General features: G+C 43.5%; 1 protein-coding gene across 1 annotated transcript in view; it reads left to right on the top strand.

Annotated features, from left to right (window-relative positions):
- The window catches only part of LOC146811161 (uncharacterized), a 262,013-nt gene extending 241,534 nt beyond the window's left edge, over positions 1–20,479 (top strand). Inside the window, exon 9 of the mRNA XM_085618221.1 lies at positions 20,284–20,479. The gene's annotated coding sequence lies outside the window, so the exon portion shown is untranslated. The remainder of the gene's footprint in view (positions 1–20,283) is intronic.
- The last annotated feature ends 271 nt before the right edge of the window (positions 20,480–20,750 follow it).

Raw genomic sequence — 20,750 nt, 5'->3', positions numbered from 1 at the left:
AGCAACAAACCTGCTGAATAATTAACAGCATACAGTATATATGTTTACCACAAATGCGTGAACCATATAATGCGTAAAATATCATCAACTGTAATTTGTTGCTGGTTGACACCATCATGCCGTGTATCATAAAGGGTCCATGAGTTGTGGTGCACTGAGATAGGGGCAGCGATGATGTGTGGTCCGGGAGGGCTGCACTGGTAGCATTGTCTGTTACCTACTGGGCTGCGTCATCTGCAATCACAACTCAATCTGAATTGTGAACCATGCTGTCAATAGTGTTGATGGAAGGTAGTAGTCAGCACAGACATCGAGGAATGCTTTTTGTCACTTCCTCTTGAAAAAATCCGAGGACATAGAGTACAATTCTCTCTGCAATTAATAAATGAAGGTTCAATTCAAATTGTGAGCCCTGCTGACCGCAGTGTAGGGGTATGGAACAAAAGATGAAATATGTATAGAATACATTGTCGAAATGTGTAGGTTTCAGGGACGTAATAGTTGCCTACTGGATTGTGAAATTACTGAATCAAGACTGAATTTTAATGGTGAGCCCTGCTGACCACAGTATTGGCTGGAGGCAGCAGTCAGGAAGGACCCACAGCAACTTGGTGTTGACTTGAACTGCACAGTTAGTGTTACCTGAAGCACTCAGTGTGTGCGCAGCCAGCGATGATGCATGGTCCGGGCAGGCCACACTGGGAGCAATGTCTGCTGCCTATTGTATTGCGCCATCTGCAATCGTGACTCGATCTTAATTGTGAGCCCTGATGTCCGCAGTGTAGATCCAAGGCCGTAGTCAGCACAGACATCGAGGAATGCTTTTTGTGACTTCTTCTTGACAAAATCAGAGAACATAGAGTACAGTTCACTCTGCAATAAATAAAGGAAAACTGAATTCGAATTGTGAGCTCTGCTGTCTGCAGTGTAGACTGCCATTCAGTGTTCCTTTGGAGTTGCAAGATGAATTAGGTCATTGTACTAAAGCTATAATTGATATAAAACAAGTTCTTGAAGCAAGGATACTAAAAGGGTATTATGTAGGTTTTAGGGACGTTATAGTTAGTTGCCTACTGGACTCTGTAATTAATGTATCAAGACTCTATTTTAATTGTGAGCCCTAATGACCACAGTGTAGGCCAGAGGCAGCGGTCAGCAAGGGCCCATAGCCACGTGAGCTTCACAGTTAGTGGCACCAGAAGCATTCAGCTTGTGTGCAGCTTGAGAAGATGCGTGGTCTGGGCGGGCCGCACTGGTAGCAATGTCTCTTGTCTAATTAATTCTGCTTTAATAAGGCTACCTGGTGATGACTTGTGGTGCACTAAGCTAGTGGCACCTGAAGCAACATGCGTGTGTGGGAGGCACTGGTAGCAATGTCTTTTGTCTAATTAATTCTGCTTTAATAAGGCTACGTGGCGATGACTTGTGGTGCACTGAGCTAGTGGCACCTGAAGCAACCAGTGTTGCCAACTGGATTGCTTCATCTGCAATCGCGAGTCGATGTGAATTGTAAGCCCTGCTGTCCGCAGTGTAGGCCGGAGGCAGCAGTCAACAAGGGCCCGCAGACACGTGGCATTGAGTTGAACTGCACAGTTAGTGGCACCAGAAGCATTCAGCGTGTGCGCAGCCTGCGATGATGCATGGTCCAGGAGGGCCAAACTGGTAACAATGCCTTTTGTCTAATGAATTCTGCCTTAATAAGGCTATGTGGCAATGACTTATTGTGCACAGAGTTAGTGGCACCTGAAGCACTCATTTTGTGTGCAGCTTGCCATGATGCGGTGTCCGGGCGGGCCGGACTGTGAGCATTGTCTCTTGTCTACTCGACTGCGTCATCTGCAATTGCGACTCGATCTGAATTGTGAGCCCTGCTGTCCGCACTGTACATCGAAGGCAGTAGTCTGTACAGCCATAATTCTGCGGTGTTGTGCTGCTGGGTTCACAGGGGGCCTTTATGGAGGAGGTTGGCGATCACATCGGCGGCCTCGTGGCAGGGTGAGGGCCTCTGCTGTGGCCTTCCCAGAATTGAACCATGCCTAGAGCCCCGGCCTATTTATTCACACTCCTACGCTGGAGTGCCGTACTTTGGACCAGCCCACTCTGCTTCCGCTTACAGGGGGGACAACACAACTACATTACCAAAATCTTCCCCACTGCCTGAGGTAACATTGTTGCGTCCACTGTCCACAACACTACAAGCACCCACAGCATATGTCCACATGAAGAGGTTTCTGCTCTGCATAGTGAGGTCTGTCCAGCACATCACCTCTACACTTGGTATTGTGTGCATTGTTATTGATGGGTGACTTGCGTCCTTCACACATACTTAGTTGCCACATCTCCCAACATTCAGCTATTGTGTGGCTGAGGTGCCATGCCGTTTTTGGAAGGTCTGCTGTCCTTTTCTGCGCTGCCTCAGTGGTAGTGGCGGGGTGGTCTGGGGGGAGCTCCTGTGGGTGGTAGGGGTTGTGGCCTTCTTGGTTGTCAGAGCTGCATGATCAGTAGCTCTATGACATGTGTTGTTCTTCAGATTTGGTTCTGGGCTGGGCTCCCTTTCACAATGTAGGTAGTCGTCCTGCTTTATACCAGTAAAAGGCAGATGTTTAATTCTTACTGCTAACGTTGGTTATCGCCTGTTTTTGGATCTCATCGCAGATTTGGCTGGTCATTGAAAATATCGGGAAGTGGTGTTTTTGTGGTATTTTTGCACAGGAACGCCTACTCTGCATATCGTTAGTTGTCGATCTCATTTGTGGAGATTTTTTTTGCGGAAGCTATTGCTGGAAAACTGGCGATATCGGCTGGTTTTACCAGTTTGAGAAAGGAATGATAATTTAAAATCACTGAAAAACATAGGTTTAATGAACATTTTAATTAGAAATTAGCATTTAAAAAACCTTTGAAATTCATTGAAAAAAACCATAGGTTTCAGGGACGTTATAGTTAGAAATTAGCATTTAAAAAACATTAGAAACTCACTGAAAAAAAACATAGGTTTCAGGGATGTTATAGTTAGTTGGATATTTCACTCGTACAAAACCAGAGAAATTCGGCCGTTATAGTTAGAAGAGCTAACTGTAACTTGTGCCCCCACAATGCACTGCTGATGACGTCAAATATTACATCACTCATGACATGGTCAGTGACATTACTGATGACATCACTCATGATATCTCAAATGACATCACTGATGACATCATCCATGTGATAATTGCATGCACCTCCTCACTCCCTAATATAAGCTTTGATACAGCCACTGTAAAATACAGACTACCATTTTTGAAACCATAGACAAACCAATAGCAGTTACTACATACCACTGACTAATTCCTAGGTCTACACACACATTCATTCATTCACCCATACAGTCACTCATACATGCAGTCACTCATCAATACAGCACTATCATATGCACTCATACACCTATACAGACACTCACACACTGCCACTCATCCATAAAGTTATTGACACAACTATCTAGTCATGTAAAGAATCAATAACACTGCCATTTACTCACCTATACAGTTATACATTCACTACCTAACATATTCATACAGATACTAACATATATTTACTCTCTTATACAATCACTGATACAAGCACACACTCATTTATACCGCTGCTCTCACAATCACTCACTCTCACATATAGTCATTTATATACTCCAAGACTCACATATACTGCCTTTCACATATGTAGTTACTCACACATGTACCACTGAGACATCCATTCACTCACTGACACACCCATGCACACACTCACTCACCCATACAGCTATTTCCACATGCACTATTGAACCCATACACACACTAAATTATCCACTCACACATGTATGCAGAAAATCACACACCCTCACCCACCCACACACACAAAAACTGAGGCACCCCTACAGATACTCATGCAACCAATAAATAACCCATAAAGACACTCATGTAGGTACTCACCAACCCATGTAGCAGTTTACACAACAACAGACAGACTCATACAGACATTCACACAGTTTAGTCACTAACCAATGCATTCAGTAAGACACAATGAATCAATCACTTATACAGTCAGTTACACACCTATTAAATCCTCCACCCAGACACTTATACGCCAACTCATTCTTCAAAACACCTTGGCATTAACATATCTAAAACATATTTAAATTTTACAGAAACACACATTCACTGGATGATGCCATAAGTGATGTCATTTGAGATGTCATCAGTGATGTCATCAGTGATGTCACTGAATATGTCATGAGTGATGTAATATGTGATGTCATCAGCAGTGAATTGCTGGGGCGCGAGTTAGAGTTAGCTCTACTAACTGTAACGGACAAATTTCTCTGGTTTTGTACGAGTGAAATATCCAACTAACTATAACGTCCCTGAATCCTATGGTTTTTTCTGTGAATTTATAATATATATATATATATGTGTATGTGTATGTGTGTGTGTGTGTATATATATATATATATATATATATATATATATATATATATATATATATATATATATATATATATATGTATTATATATGCAGAAATGCAACAGAGAACTCTGGGTAGTTCTCAAGTTTAGGTGGAAAGCAGCTCCTGTATAGAGCACTTTCAACACCAGTGACACTCTAGATCTGCTCACCTCAAATGTCTGCTTTTCTCTCGAAGTCTTTAAGCATGGGAGGAGTACACTGCCATCCATACCGAGATATGGCCATTTTTACAGCAAAGTCTTTAAGCATAGGACTAGCACAGTGCTGTCCATGCCAAGCTACAAAATGACACAAGTCCTTTACCACTCCAGGCACAGTATTACAGTTTTGAATTCCTAAAATACCAACCAAGCCAACCTGAAATGAGTAAAAGCAACCGCTGACACAGTGTTATGCTCTTCTTAGAGCTTTTCAGAGAGGTAAAGCTTTGTACAGAAACATTTTGCAGCTATTCAATAAAAAAACAAAGGTTAAAGCCTAGTTATAGTATTTTTCAAGCAGCCTATACATCAAAACAATTACCTGCAGATGCTTAACATAAGGATCATGAAAATCAGAACATGTCAATCATGCCATTAGGATTCCAATATTAACATAATGGATAAGCACAATCCCTAAAATGAAAAAAAAAATGAAAAAAGCCATCATCTCTGCTCAATCGCTCATGCCCAGCTCCATCCATTCTCAAAGTACATTAGGAGTCAGAACCTCAGAACACTCCAATAGGCAGTAAATTACTCACGGCTACAGCCAACAAGCAGCCTTATGTCTAAGATGTAGTAGCATTGTCTGTGAGGGAAAGAATTACATTAAGCCTGGCTAAATACTCATTCCATTGCTCTTTGACATTACATCTCCCATCCCGTGCTCTAGCATCTATCCAAACCAATAGCTCTGCATTTGCCCATGGAATCACTTCCCTTTGCTACACAATCATGGTAGGGGTGAGTGCACTCCTCCATGCCATTGTGATATGCCATTTTGCTCATACCAATGTCAACATTTGGAGACCCATCAGCAGTGTCATGAAAGCATCTGACACGCAGGCAAACACTGTCTGCCAGAAGAACTCAGTTGTTGGACACAGCCATACCATTTGGAGGAGGTGTGGATTAACCTGTTGGCATCAAGGAAACCTCTTCCCAGTGCCGGGGAAAACACTTTCTATTCTGTCTGGATAAAGGTAGGTGTGGTGCAAATAATTGAATTACGTAAATCTAAACCTTGCGTTCGGCATAATCATTTTTATTGAACCCAACCTCCTCCATGTGGAATCTTGTAATTCCACATTTAATTTCTCCTCCAACTAGACCTTGAGCCCTGGGAACCTCTCATCAGTGCTGTGATCTTTGAGTGCCCTGTATGTATGTGAGATAGCCTGTCTGATTCCAGTCAATGTCAGCATCAGGTCCAGCGGGCCAGCAATCTGTGAAGGGTTCCCCTCCAATCTCCTCAGGTTCCCCACCACTCTCCTCAGTGCAGAGTACAAAAGGACCAGCCCTGGATCGAGTCCATCTCCGGCCATCAATTGTTCGAAAGTGCAGATACTACCATTCACTATTATATCCCCTGAGGTCTTCAACCCAACAGCTGTACAAGAGTCCACCGGGAAGGTCCTGGTTAAGTGTCTGTTCTGTGGGAGGGGCCAGAGTGGCAGGCCAGGCATATAAGGAATATTTTGTTTTCCCCAAAATATATATATCTTCCAAGTCCACGCTGGCATATTGGTGACTGCAGTATGGGGGGAAGTCAAAAGCCACTCCAAGGGTGAGCAGGCCCCAAAGTCCCTGTCAGAAGCTGTTCTGGGTTGGCCTCATCCAGTATCCATTTGAGGGGCCTCTGGAGTTGGACTGCGGCTTAACAGAACTTGTAACTGGGAGCTTCCAACCCAACATCCTCTAGTGTGGCATATAACGTCTCTAGTTTTACTTTATGCCTTTTATTCGTCCAGATCAAGGCGGCCAGTAACCACTGAAGGTCCACAAAAAAGGCTCTCTTCAAAATCACCTGCAGCACTATCAAGAAATACGGGAGACACAGAAGGACTACAATTTTAGCAATGGACATCTCTCCCCCTAAGTGATAGAGGTTGCTGTGTCCAGAAGGGCAGCGATTGTCGCATCGAGGATCATGCCCTTCCCAGGTTCCCCTCCACCAGTTCCTGTCATACTTCCATAACAAGGGGGCATCAGGGGTCTGCAATAATGGGAAGAGACATAATTTCTCCCAGTTAATTTGCAGTCCGGATATTTGGTCAAAGGTGTCTAAAGTCGACATTCACATGGGAGAATTAAAGAGTCCGCTTACAAATATTTTAGTATGTCATCCGTGTAATGGAGACTATGTTAGGATGGCCTCCAACTGTATATCCTCAGTCACGCACCCCCTTATGGAGCATAAACACCAGTGGCTCCATGGCCAGGGTAAACATCAGGGGGGACATGGACACCCATGACTGGTGCATCTCTCAATCCTGAAACTCTCAGAAACGAGCCTCCTACTGCGTACCGTAGAGATGGGGAGTTCATACAACACCTGTATTCAGTTACAAAACTCCTGGACCAGGCCCAGCTTTCCAGGGCTGCCTGTATACAGTTCCAATCCAGGGTGTCAAACGCCTTCTCTATGTCAAGAGAGGCCACTAATCCCTGATTATTTGTCTGGTGTGCCCAATCCATAATCCCAAATTACTGATGCAAGTTGAAAAAAGTGTTCCAGCCTGGAATAAACTCATTCTGGTCTAAGTGGATTACTGTGTGGACCATAGGCATCAATCCATTGGATTGTGCTTTACTCAATACCTTATAGATAAGATTGAGTAAAGAGGGGGTCTATATGATGTTACCTCCAGGGGTTCTCTACCAGGTTGCAGGGGTACTTCTATTAAGGCTTCCCTCATGCTGCCTGACAATCTTCCAGCTTCTTAGCTCCACTATACATTTTCAACAGACAGGGCATGCCACGCCCGGTATGTGGAAGAAACTGATCCATGCCAGGTGTTTTCCCTCTAGCTATCTGGTTAATAGCCAGGATAATTTCTTCCAGTGTCAGTGAGTCATCTAGTTCTTGTTTCAAGAGAGGGTCACGTCTCGGCATATCAAGGGGTCGTAGGTATGCCACTATGTCGCTGGGGTGTGTTGTCACTTGTGCCCAGCAAATTGTTGAATAAAATGTCTCACATTCCCTGTTGAAGCTAACTGGGAATTCACCATTTGGATGGCCCATATGACAAATTGGGGTCACTCAGAGATAAGCAACCAGTCCAGTAAACTGCTATCCTTATCTCCCAGTTCATGTTGCATTTTGGTGTATTACCTGCAGTTGAAGATAGAGAGGCATTGCAGCATCTGCCTATGTGAGTGTCTAATGTCCTGTAGTGTATAGAGGCCCTCCGGATCTGATTCCTATCGCTACTCCGCTTCCCTCAGTGGACCCCCCAGCTTGAGTAGTTCCCGTTGAAAACTCCTCCTAATGCCGAAATGTGATGACATACATTCCCCTGTATCGTTACCTTGAATTCATCCCATTTTACTCCTACATTTGTAGCTGTGTCTTTGTTTTCCATGATGTATTGAGTAATCTGTTCTACCACCTGTGTCCTGTATGGTATATCATCTAGTACCCTGGGCTGCAGTCACCACATAGGTATCAGTGATGGAGCTCAGCCCCATCCAAATATCACCCACAATGGGTCCAATAATGTCCCTGCTAAATATTTGGCCCCTGTACAGGCAAGCATCAGTCCCTTACTAGCATATATCAAATGAATACATGTGTGGAATACATTTAGATGAGAGTAATAGGAAACGTCATGGTGCAAAGATAAAGGGTATGCCACACATCCACAACTTGCCTTTTCATGGGCCCACTGTTGCAGTTGTCTGGAGTTTATGTGCAATTGAGCAGCCGGTATTGGGGGAATCAAGCTGTCCAGTACCAGGTCTTGATCACAATTAAATCCCCACACCACAATGCCAGACCCATGGCTGACTGCAGGATTGCAGGAGTTAACCAGTTAAAAACCATGGGTTATCCCAAGTTAGGAGCATACAGTACCACCAATCTGAAGGGTTCACCATCCAACATACCCTTTACAATGACATAACGGCCCTTTGGATCAACCAGAGTGTGCCCGAAAACAAATGGAACTCCCAGAGCAACCCATAGTAGCACCCTCTGGCGCATGCTGAATATGTGGTGCCCAACACCTGTCTCCGCCACCTTTTACGTAGTCTCCTTGATCAAGTGAATTTCTTGAGGGAAAGCAAACTGAGCAGTGCGCCTCCGCAAGTAGAAATAGATCCTATGACGCTTAGTAACATTTCCCATGCCCCTCACATTAAAGATCAAAACCATGTATTCTCTGAAGGTCTTGTTCTCCCTATTAAGTGCAGTAATGGTGCTACAATCATCATTCAAAAAGTGACCAAGACAACAGAGGACCCAGTAAAGCAAATGAACACCAACAAATAAACTTTCAACTATCATGGAACTGTTTCCCGCAACTCCCACTCCTTGGGTGCACCCTCAATCGGTCACAGCCATTTAACACTGGTAATTATTTGGCTATTACTACTGAGCTTCTGCACTGCTGGTGGTAATCTATCCCAGATACAAACACAGCCAAAAGACTCCGCTGCTTCATCTCCCGCTATCATCATTATGTCGAAGCACACCCTCGCTCACAAATATTGGTGCAGGACTGCAAGTGTCTGCCCTTTAACCACTGCCTCTATCCCTCCCCATCCCCACTCTTGCACGCATGCCACTGCACTGCATGCTCAATGGTTAGGAAGAGCAATGGAATAAGAAAGGAAGAAGAAAAAGAAGACATATACCATACTCAAGTAGAATGAAATAAGTCCACAGTCAGTGGGGTGATCTACGGACCACTCCACAATTCCTCCGGCAGCTCCAGCACCAGTTTGTCTTCTCGCTGAGTCTCATTAAGGTCCTCAGAGTTCCTGTACATCTGGTCAAAGGCCAAGGTTTGTCCCACCAATGCTATCACCTCCACTATGCCCAAGCCAGCCTGCGCCTTGGAGCGACTGCCTCGTGCGGGCTACCTTTTTTAGTGGCATATCTCATGCACCTCTGGGGCTGCCAGCCACCTTCATTATCTGATGGAGGTGTGCATTGTTGATCCTCCCTAGACTCAAGCCAAGACCACGTTTCCTCAGAAGTGGTGAAAAACAATGTCTAAGTGTCAGATACCACCCTCAACCTTGCTGGAAGCAACAACGTGTACGTGGTTTTCAGTGTGCGGAGCCAGTGATTCACTTCACAAAATGCATCATGCAGCTTGCGGACATCCATGGTGTAATCTGGGAAAATAGTGATCCTGCTGTTCTGCAGCATCCAGGACCTTCAGCACACGAATGTTACCACCGGTCTCAGAGGTGCCTGATGCTAGAGGGTGGCCACGTTTATAGGTACAGGTCCATGCTTGGTTCTTCTGCCCCCTCCAGCAGAACACCTACCCTGATATTATTCCATTGTGAGCATCATTCAAAATCATCTGCTCGGGCCGGTGGTTGTGCCACCTCCTTCTGCAGCACCTCTATCTGTGCTTGATAATCTGTGACCGTGGGCTGGGCTATCTCCAGTGCCTGCTCCACATGCTGCACTCAGTCTTTCAGTTTTTTGTGATCATCCTTCAAAAGCACCATATCAATTATAAAAGAGTCCAGTTTTGGTTCAATGGAGGACTTCAGGCTGCTGACCACCGCCAGCAGTTCTGAGAACTTCTGTGAAAATGGAGCTCAACCACGGACAATGACAGTTCCACCACAGCATGGGCCTGTGAGATATCACCACCTCTCCCTTACTGGGCTTTAGCTATTTGCGAAGGATAGTTAGTGAGTCCAGGAATACAGATCTAGCTAGAACAACCTGCATTATTAGGGGTATAAAAGTCCCCCCTCAGTCCTGCGGCACACAAGGGGGGCCAAACTGCAGCTACAATCTCTGTGACTATGATGACATGTTGGTACATATAGCCCCATAGGCAGCAGGCCATCCCAGGTACTTCAGGGTATATGCAGCACCGCACCTCACAATTTGCTGTCTCACCAGGTATTGGGAGGAGATGTCCTGAATGACCAGTGGGCAGGCAACAGTAACTATGCGTCCCCAATCCTCCAGGCAGCTGAGAGGGGGATAGAATCCAGTGACGGGTTGTGCAGGACAGCCATAGGGCATGCAGGGCAAAAAACAATTACACACTTTCCTCTGGGCTTCAGCAGAGCCCCCACCTTCTGCAGCCACCTCATGCTACACTCAGACTCTATCGGGGAGGTGGTCTGCTCCTTCTGTCACCATCTCCATTACTTTCCCTGCAGGAGCCTCATTAAGCCGGCGAGCCCGCATCGACCACTACTGGCGTTCCCTGCTGGGTGAGGGATTTCCTTGGTTGTGCTCCCCAGCACAGCGTGCGCCGACCACCACATTCCCCAGGGATGAGGGTACACCTGTCAGAAAGCCCAATCTGCCACCTCTACCCTCCACCTGGATCTCCTCCTCTTTATAGTGTGGCTGGGCACAGCCGGATGCCTCAGTATCATCGTGGTCCCGGCCAACCATCAATTGGTTCCTTCATTGGTTCCAGCCTGCCATCTAGTGGCCACCCTCCTGTCACAAAACATACTCCTCCCCCGCGTCTAAGTGACCATCCCGTTTGCCATCTTGTACACGCCGCCCCAAATCACCCGTCTAAATAATGCAGAATGAGTGTACTCCATTTTTCCCAGGAATGTTCTCCTGCCCATATCAGTTTTATTACTAAAGACCTCAAGTTATCAAAACACTAAAAGAACCTAGTACTACCATCCTAATATTGATGATACGAGACCAGCGAGGCTGATCCATTGGTCACCTTCCTCAGTCAGCTTGTCAAGTGCTTCATCAAGTTAGCTCTTAATCCTGCCAATGCATTTAGATGTTCTCAGCGGTGTCACTATGGGGGTGCGGGGGGTGCGGACCGCACCGGGTGACACCCTCACATGGGGTGACACCCAGCAGGGCGCAGGGGGAGGGCGAAGGCAGTGCGGAGCGAGGTTGCCTGCCTCTGATCACCGAATTGTGGGCCCATCTTTTGAGCTGTCGGGAGGCCTGCGAAGACGACTTTCAGGCACAGCAGCTTTGTGTACAAGCTTAGGCCTCTCGCCTGCTTGCCCGGCAGTTCTTCTCTTACTGAAACAGTGGCTGCAAGACGGGGTTCTCACTCTCTTTCCTCTCCTTTCTTTTATTTGCTACCCTGAGAAATGGATCCAAAAAAGAAAATCACTTTTGCTGGAAAATCAATGTCGTATTTTTCTGACATTTAATTCCAAAGTGCAGCATCGGGAATAAAAGTTTAAAAATATGAAAAATAAATAACTAAATAAAGTAAGACAGAGTGGTAGCAAACTGGCCAGATTGATTTTATACACACCCGAACACATTAGCGCCTCTTTTACAGAGTTTGCAGTGAAGCGCTATTTTTGTTGTCTTGGCTTTGTTTTCCCAGGGCTTGGAACTAGTGCACCAATCCTGGAGGTACTGCAATGTGACGATTAAAAAACAAAATTTGTACTGCTGCTCTGCATCTAGGGATGTTGTCTTTTTTTACCATACTGCTTACGTTTTGTAAGGATATAAGCAATGGTCATTGATATAGGTCCATTCAGGGCCCTGTTGTCATGACCTTAACTTTTCAGGCAAAAGCACTCACTGATTTCTGAACAGTGAGTGTAAAAACGTTAAGGTAACCATGTTGTTCCTGCTTACATTTCACATGGTTTGCAAAATTTTGCATTCCCTATGATTGTTTGCTTTTTCCTTGTAGGCCACATATTGCTCTTGCCCAGTGCGTAATTTAAATTGAACCGCATCCAGGTGTTTATAGCTGGCAACAATTGGGTTGTAGTTGAAGGCAGTCTGAGATTTTCTCAGTGGGGCAGTATGGTGTTCAGTGGGGGAGAGGATGTGGCACTATGGCCAGAGCTGCTGAATTTGGAACTGGGGAACCAGGTTCAGCCTTAATAACCAGTTCACCAGGCCACTCTCCTGAGAGAGCACTATCTCATGCTAGACCTTAGAAGGCTTCGCAAGACATTAGAATCCCTGGTGTCGTAGCACCAGAAGGTGGACCCTAGCATGACAAGTGTAGGTTAACCTTCAAGGCTTGTCCACCACTATTCATACTGAAGTTCACCTCCAGTCTTGCGGGCAGGCCTATGAAGCAGCACACCCTAGAACAACAATGACCCTGTCACTGAGATCACAGGACCCTTGAGAAGGGCCAGCTCTAGGGCGGTGCAACAGGTGTGACCGCACCAGGTGCTGACTTTAGATGGAGGCATCATTTTTGCAAGTCTATTATGGTTTTAAAGGCGCTTGCTGCCTCCTTCCTGGCCTCCAGCAATTTTCAGTAACAATAAAAATGTCATGATGACTCTGGTTATTAATGTTCTTCCTAGAGAGAGATCGGAATTTTGTCTAATGGAAGATTTGGCTCATGGAAAGGTAGCTCAGAGGGTTAATGTACCTGCTGCAAAGAACATGTACCATGCAGATCACAAAGTGCACATAATGTAAATAGGCCAGTGGGCTACTGCTTTTGTCAGAGAGATCCTTTTGTTACTTGCATTTTATAAGTTAAAATCCTAACATAGAACAGTGAGCTATTAACTGTCATTTACTCCGCAGCAACACAAGTCACATTTTTTATTAACTTTTGATACGTTTGAGCTACAAACAATTTATTAGTTTAAATGGTCAGATTATGCTGCAGATCTTGCATTATGAGGTAAATATGGAAGAGCCATTATTATTTAGAAAACATTTGCAAACTAGGATTGTTAGCCATTCATGTTTGAACTGCTGTTTTGGAAAAAGGGAGAAGTGCTGATGACAGAAACTCCATGGCTCGGAGACAAATGGCTTGTGCTTCCACATTTTATCGTATTTGGGGACATTCTGTGATTAGAAGCATGTCCCACTTTGTGAATACGTTTTACTGTCAATAACTCATTAATACCTTAAATAATCATGTGTATCCATTGGTTGATAAAACTGGGCAGTGAAACCAAACAAATAAAAAAAATTGGGATGTTTGCGCATTCTGGCCACACCTAGGGCTCCGCCCACTGATCCAATCCTTGGATTATTCCCGCCCTCTGATTCTCCACCCACAGTTCCCCTACTTTTTTACCCCCACTTCGACCACTTATATATAGTGTTACTGGATAGTGGGAACACCACACCAGTACAAAATACCATACCTATGATATTATAAATTCTAATAAACTGTTGACCAGCAGGCAGCCCACTGTACAACCTGATTAATGAGTCATTATCACACTGTTGTTAACAGGCACATTTTGTAAATATAGGACCTACATTTACAAACGTTACTAAGGATTCTGTATGGTCCCGTTATTTGCCATCTGTGTCCACTGACGGACTCGGAGCAGAGGAGGTCCATGCGGTAAGTCGTGAGGGGGTGACACCATGAGTTACCGGCACCTGGTGACACTAACTATAACAAAATGTAATCTGCCTAGAGAGAAATGTTGATGCACATTTTGAGAGGGGAAACAACCATTATAACACAGTCATTACAATGCACTACCTTTACAGTGAATCTGCATTTACATTGCATGCATTACAGCGCAGACATTACAACACATGTCACTACAACACATGCCATTACAATGCATACCATTACAATGCATGCCATTACAATGCATTTTAAGGTAAGTAATGGAGAATTTTGTTGTTTTAGGGTAGGTATGGGTTTTGGGCTACATGGGAATAGTAATTTTTGCCTCTACACTATCCAACACTTACCCTACTGTTGCACTCACTGGAGTGAGAATAGTAATTTTTACCCTTACACTATCTAACAATTACCCTAATGTTACCCTAAAAGTATTAAGCGTTTTAATGGTATGCGTTGTAATGGTATGCATTGTAATGGAATGCATTGTGAAGCTAGTTTCTAAAAATGCATTGTAATCGTAGGCATTGTAAAATCATGCAATGTAATGGTAGTTGCGATGTAAAAACCACGTTGTAAAAGTATGCATTTTAATTGTTTGTATTGTAACGTCATATAGTCTTTGCGAGTTGTGTTATTTTAATGCACACACTAGTGGCTCTGTTGCCAGTGTCAGACTGACCTATTGACAGATCAGCATGTGGGCAGGCTGTGTAGCTGTTTGTGGGCCTGTTTTATGGCCCTGTGTGTTGGATTTTACGTTATAGTCCCTAATATTCCCACAAACATTTCCCATAGCAAACACAAATGCATGCAGTGTCCAATACCTTGCAAAATACCCATACAGCATGACGTTACAAGTTCAAAACTGGCATGATTTCCAAAGGTGGCACTATATTTTATCTATCTGATTCGCTTTGCGTGTCACTTTTATTTTGTTGCCCGGGCCTCTTTTTGGTCCTAATCTGACCCGGTCTGTAGCTAATGCATAAAAGTGCCGACAGTGAGCAACAATGGTGAGTTTCTTGCAGCATAATATACACTTGAGGAAAAGCCCCATTAATTTTGTTTCTGGCGCTGGGGATAAAGTACAGGAGTGAGATCCAGGACAAAAACAAATCTCCCACTCTTGTTATTCTTAGCACAGTGTATATATATATCCACATTCAAGCAAGGTTGAGGTTCCAAGTTTGTCTAAAAGAAAAACAACTCCAAAGCAGAGACTGGGGATTTATAAGAAATAACACAAGACTACAATGTACTAAATTCCTGTACACCTTCATCAAGGAAGGTGTTTATTATATCAAGAATATACCCTGTCAACATTTTAGGTTACTAGGAACATATCTTTATGTTCCCATTATAAAATTCTGCCACATCAAATAATTATTTCAATTTTTGGGAAAGGTAAATCAGCATGGGGGTGAATGTGGAAGTTAGAAGGAGACTGCCAGAAGGTTATGTTCATTGATACAGTGGGAAATTATTTTGAAGAGTTAATTCTGTCAATCTTGTCCACAGAGACTATTAAAGGACACTCAACATGCCTCTTACTTTTAAATTAAATAATCATATCAAACACATCTATAAAGTCCATCATAAACCTTTCTTGGTGATGTATTCTGTTGTTTAATCAGGTTGCCAGTATGTTCCACTCTCATCCTTCCTCAGTAGATGGAATCACAGCACAGCAGGCCAGAAATGTTGGCATTGAAATCATCAGCTAACAAAAACAAATCATTAGCACAGTATTATTACGCACCCGGCCAACCTTATGTCTATGCCAGACACGTCTGACAGCTGTATACAATGGATACATTGAGAAGTTCTAAAATAATTGCTGTGAAAGTTGTCATGCAAGATCATTTTTCCAATGGTAATTTTTAATATAGTATACTGTTTTTGTTAATACTCACAAGTCCAACTTTAGGAAAGAGTGTGCAGCAACACAGTGCAAATGCTGAAGCCACCTTTAGCTCAACCCAAAGTTGAAAGTGCAACTAAAATAAATGATGGATACCGTCTATATGTTAAGGTGTGGTGATCTATGGCTGTGAGAGCAACATAATATCAGTGACCCACCAACATTATCTAGTTTAGATTATCCTGCAAAATACTGTAGTAAAGCGGGTGGTGTTGGTAAGGACAAAATTGTTTGGGGTATCATTATATTTAATGTTATTGTTGCCTTTGTACACCACCCAAAGGATTAATAGAGTGCATTTTCACTCATCCATAAAGAGGCAGAGTCGACATGTTTCAGAACTACAACATATATGCCTCTTTTCACAACTAGTAAGTGTCCCAGTTTGTAAGTGCCCAGATGGTATGGAAAGGTTTGCCTTTAGCATTTGCAGAAAACTGTGAAAATGAGCTATATTCCACAAGTAATGTATACACTGCTCCTTTCTCCATAGGACCAAAACTTCTGATGTATATAGCAGAGAAAGATGAAAGGCTTAATTTGGTCAAAAACTGGTTGTCAACTGGAGGTTAACACCAGCCAAATGTGGTTGAGATGAGAAAAACACAACTATGATACCAGCAATGCGATGCAGCGCGCGCAACGAAATTCGTTTTATTAAATGTTTTCGTAACTTACCTGAAATCGGCCATATGCCGCATTTTGCAACCCCCCATCCTGCCCCTCCTCTGCGCCACGTCACCGCCCCACCAACACGCCCTGCACGGGCCGCGGCTGTATGATACTGTTCAGATATGTCAGTGTGGTTTTCAGTGACCCCAGCCATAGAGCTGGCTAACTGAGTTCGAATGGCTGCGGTAGTCACATCAGAAAGAGCAGTCATCTTGTCTTGGGCCTGACTGCCAATATAAAGATTGCAAGCATTTCTCTAACCAATCGCAGGGCAATTTCCATGAACTAATCGAGTTTCACCACTCTTTCACATCAGACATTGATCAGATCAAATATAGTCCACTACCCGGAACACAGATGACTGCCGTGAGGAGTTGACAGCATACACGCTTCGGATTACCCTAAAGACGCGATCTCAGTTTTAATCACGTTCCCCCTAAACCTAACGAAAATCACCACCATTGGTCACTATAATAATTCTTGGGTCCAGCACCTTGGGACTTTTTTCTAGCTAGCCTGTGAGCTATTTCACCAGCAGAGTGGTCAACATCTATCTTCTTTGGTCACATTAAAGAACACTGCTGTGGCATGCCGGAGAATCTCTGAACCGGCAGCCCGGCGTTCCTTCAAGATTAACTGTGCACAGATACTGCTTAGGCCCAGTCGGGTTGGAATTATCACCGGCAATGCGAATACAAAGATTTAGACTTCAATATTCAGCCCTGAGGAAGTCGCGGAATTGCTTTCCACATGCGACGAAACATGGGTTGGCTGGTTTCTGTGGTGGCTTAATGAAAATCGCATTAATGAAACAGCAACACTACTGCAGCATGATTATGGATTGTTCTTGATTGAATCAAATTGTTGTAATAATATTACATACTGTTTATTATCTAGTTGTGTGCCTAGGTCTTGTTAGACAATTGATCAGAATAAATTAGTTTGTTCAGATATTTAAAAACATCCAATAAAATAAAAAAAGACAACAACATATATACACTGTTCTAAATGAATAATAAATCATTACAAATGTTCAATAAACATCAAATTAAAACAAAATTGTTTATACCTGCTAGAAATGGTTCCAAGTCGTGACATCTCCTATTTTGCATAATCATTGCCATCAGGCAAGTGGTGTGACGTGACCTTTTATACAAATTAAACCACGTGACATTATACAAATTCCATGTTATATAAATTCAACATCATATGAATTTTTGTGACTTGCGCTGACTTGATGTTACCTACATGCTATACATAGAATAAATAACATACCATACCATAATGTAACGTCAACATCAACCATTTTTGCGAGCGCAAACTGTGCGATTCGCAAAAAATCGTCCATTTGCATCCGCAATAATGGCTTCTGCGATGCATTAAACTGTCAGCCTCTCACAATTTGAGAAATCGCAATTTTTTTTAGATTTCTTAAATTGCGATTGCATTTAAGGAATCACAAATTGCTACTCCTTAAATGCAATGCATGATGGAATCACAAATTGCAAATTTGCTAAATGGGGGCGCAAATTACCATCAATTTGTACTTGATGGTAATTTGCAAAAACTTTTAAAAATGCCTTAAAGTGCTTTTTTCAAAGTTGTAGGTTACACTCACACATGCTTTTGGGGCATGTGTGTGCGCAGCATGTGTGCACAGGTCAATTTCAGGGGTGCAACAGGGTGTCCTTTTGACTCCCTTGCACCCTTGAAATTGCACACGCAATTTGCGAGTAACATTGGTACTCGCAAATTGCGCATGCAATCTCCCATTCATGAATAGGAAGGCATTCCTTATTTGCGACTCGCAATTTGCGAGTCACAATTAAGGAATGTTTAGTAATCGCTAATTTCATAGCGATTCCTACATGCATTGGCTTTTGCAATTGCTTAATTGCGATTACTTAATATTCACAATTAAGGAACCGCAAAAGTCTACATTGATGCATGTGCCCCATAAAGTTACTGTTTAATGGCCACCACAACAACATCAGGGTTCTGCTGTTTAATGGGTGGTTAAGTCACAATCAAAGGGAATAAATCACGTGTGTCAGTTTTCCAGAGTCAAAATGTCTCCGTCAAGGGTGCAGTTTATGTTTATTCCCCGTTCCTTCAGTTAGATGAGCAGTGTCATCATCGGGTCTTAATCACCTGGGTTCTCCAGGTAATCTGTTGTCCTCCACCAGGAGGGAGACTGTTTGGTTTTTGGAAGCCTTAAGTGATAGGTAGATAGTGAAAAGTGTGAGTTAAACTTACCTCAGTTCAGGTAGGAAGTATTTTATTAGTCAGAAAGGAATAATATTAAAAAATAATAAAAATTGAGCTTTAGTTGACGTGTTAGTGATCCAGAGCACCTAGTGGTTGGTTGACCTGTTTTGCCCTAGGTCGCCCTTGTGGATCGTGGGGTCTTCATCAGGATCAGTGTGAGAGTGACTTTTTGGGGGGATCGCTCAGTGTGTGTAGGTAGATTGACTTACGACTCTTCGTCTGTGAGCTTGATTGCTCAATCTCTGACGGTGTGTTATAGGTCCAGACTCTGCCCATAAATATGGACGACAGAAAAACAGAAAAAGACACTACATTCTGACTACATGCAATGATAGGTACTGTCTTGCCCAATGTGGTGCTACAATGAATAAAAACCTAATTGAGGAGCAGGCGTGGTGTTATCCATCTTCTGCACATACAGACTCTAGTAATCTTGCAAAGGATTTGTGAATATACTCTTTATGTATCCAATGTTGTATTGGTGTCCTCTAGGAGCCTCACAAATTGTTGTTGGAAACAACGGTATCATCATAAATGAAGCTGTGTTTGACTAGGGTGGCTAGAGCAAAGGGAAAAGGGAGCGTATAGGCAGCACCCCCGATGCTTGGTTGATTCAGAGAATAACACAGCTTCCCATCTTAGTACGCAAATGTTAGGTGATTACACACCCCGCTGTCAACAGCGGACTATAGCTCAGAGGCAAGAACAATATATGGCTTGGACGTGCCCAATCGTTTTCCTCACCTCATGTAAGAAAAACTGCAGGGTAGAGGTGTCACTGTGAGGCGGCGTTTTGTGAATAAATATAACCTCTTCAGGGCTGGGACAGACAGAACACTGCCCTGTTCATAAATGTTGCGAAGGACTGAACACACGCTTTTATGAGCGGGCTGTCACTTTAAAAAGCCACTTATAGACTGAAGAGTCTCAAGGCAACTTCCATGTGTGTTAAACCGAGTGCTTGCTCCCCTCCCCCCCTAAGTGTGTGCGACCCTAATTGGGTTAACCCTAAATGATGATGTTTATTAGGGAACTGAGTCAAACACACTAAGAACCCGGTTTCATAAGTGCACATGACCCAAAGTTCACTCATTTGCAGGTGTGCATTCACAGGGCTAGAGCGTGAACTAAAAATGACAATTTCTTCAGTAGGCAGCATGCACACTACCACTACAAGCCATCGATCAATCTAAACAAATACAAAGGCTGGTATATTAATTTTCAGATCAGGACACATTCCCTAAGATATCCGGTTAAATGCCCCTCTGAACTGTCATTCCCTGTCTAATGTATCAACTTGATGAAGGGCAAAATTATGCCAGCTTATGTTGACACACCATGCACAAAGAAGTCTGCTATCACTGCATCAGTTGGTTTTACAGTGATCTGCTTAGAGGGGTTTGCATTTCATTCATACAGTAGTAAATTATTCACCATTGTCTGTTTTTCTCTCTTGCAGGGTAGCACTGCCCCTGGTCTTCATGCTACTTGATGAATTCTGCAACAACGCTGATTGGTGGAAACAGGCCCTTTCCAACTTTCTACACAAGGGATCAATTTCTCTTTCTTCGACTTAACATGTTATTCTCTAGGAACCTCTTGTGATTCTGCTATTCCTTGTGCCACTTTTCCAATAAAGTAGAAAGAGCATCACAGTCCCTGTCTCGACTCCATCATTTATTACATCTAGGAGGATAGACTGAGCAGCCAGAGACTGCATTTGAGAGCGGACGTTGGACTTTTACGCAAACTTTGTAAAATATTACTATCAGTGGTAAGAAACCATCCAACACATCATGGTTATTCAGCACTGTTCCTTGTGGAGGCGGGAATTCTTCTGCCAGTTTCAGCTCTACAGACATTGCTGGGGTCACTTGGGGACTTACTGAGCAGAGAACCTTTACAATACTAGCACAGCTACTGGGG

Source organism: Triturus cristatus, chromosome 7, assembly GCF_964204655.1.
Source record: "Triturus cristatus chromosome 7, aTriCri1.1, whole genome shotgun sequence".
NCBI classification, from domain to species: domain Eukaryota; kingdom Metazoa; phylum Chordata; class Amphibia; order Caudata; family Salamandridae; genus Triturus; species Triturus cristatus.
Note: the sequence above shows the minus strand (reverse complement) of the source record. Positions and strands in the feature narration are given on the sequence as shown.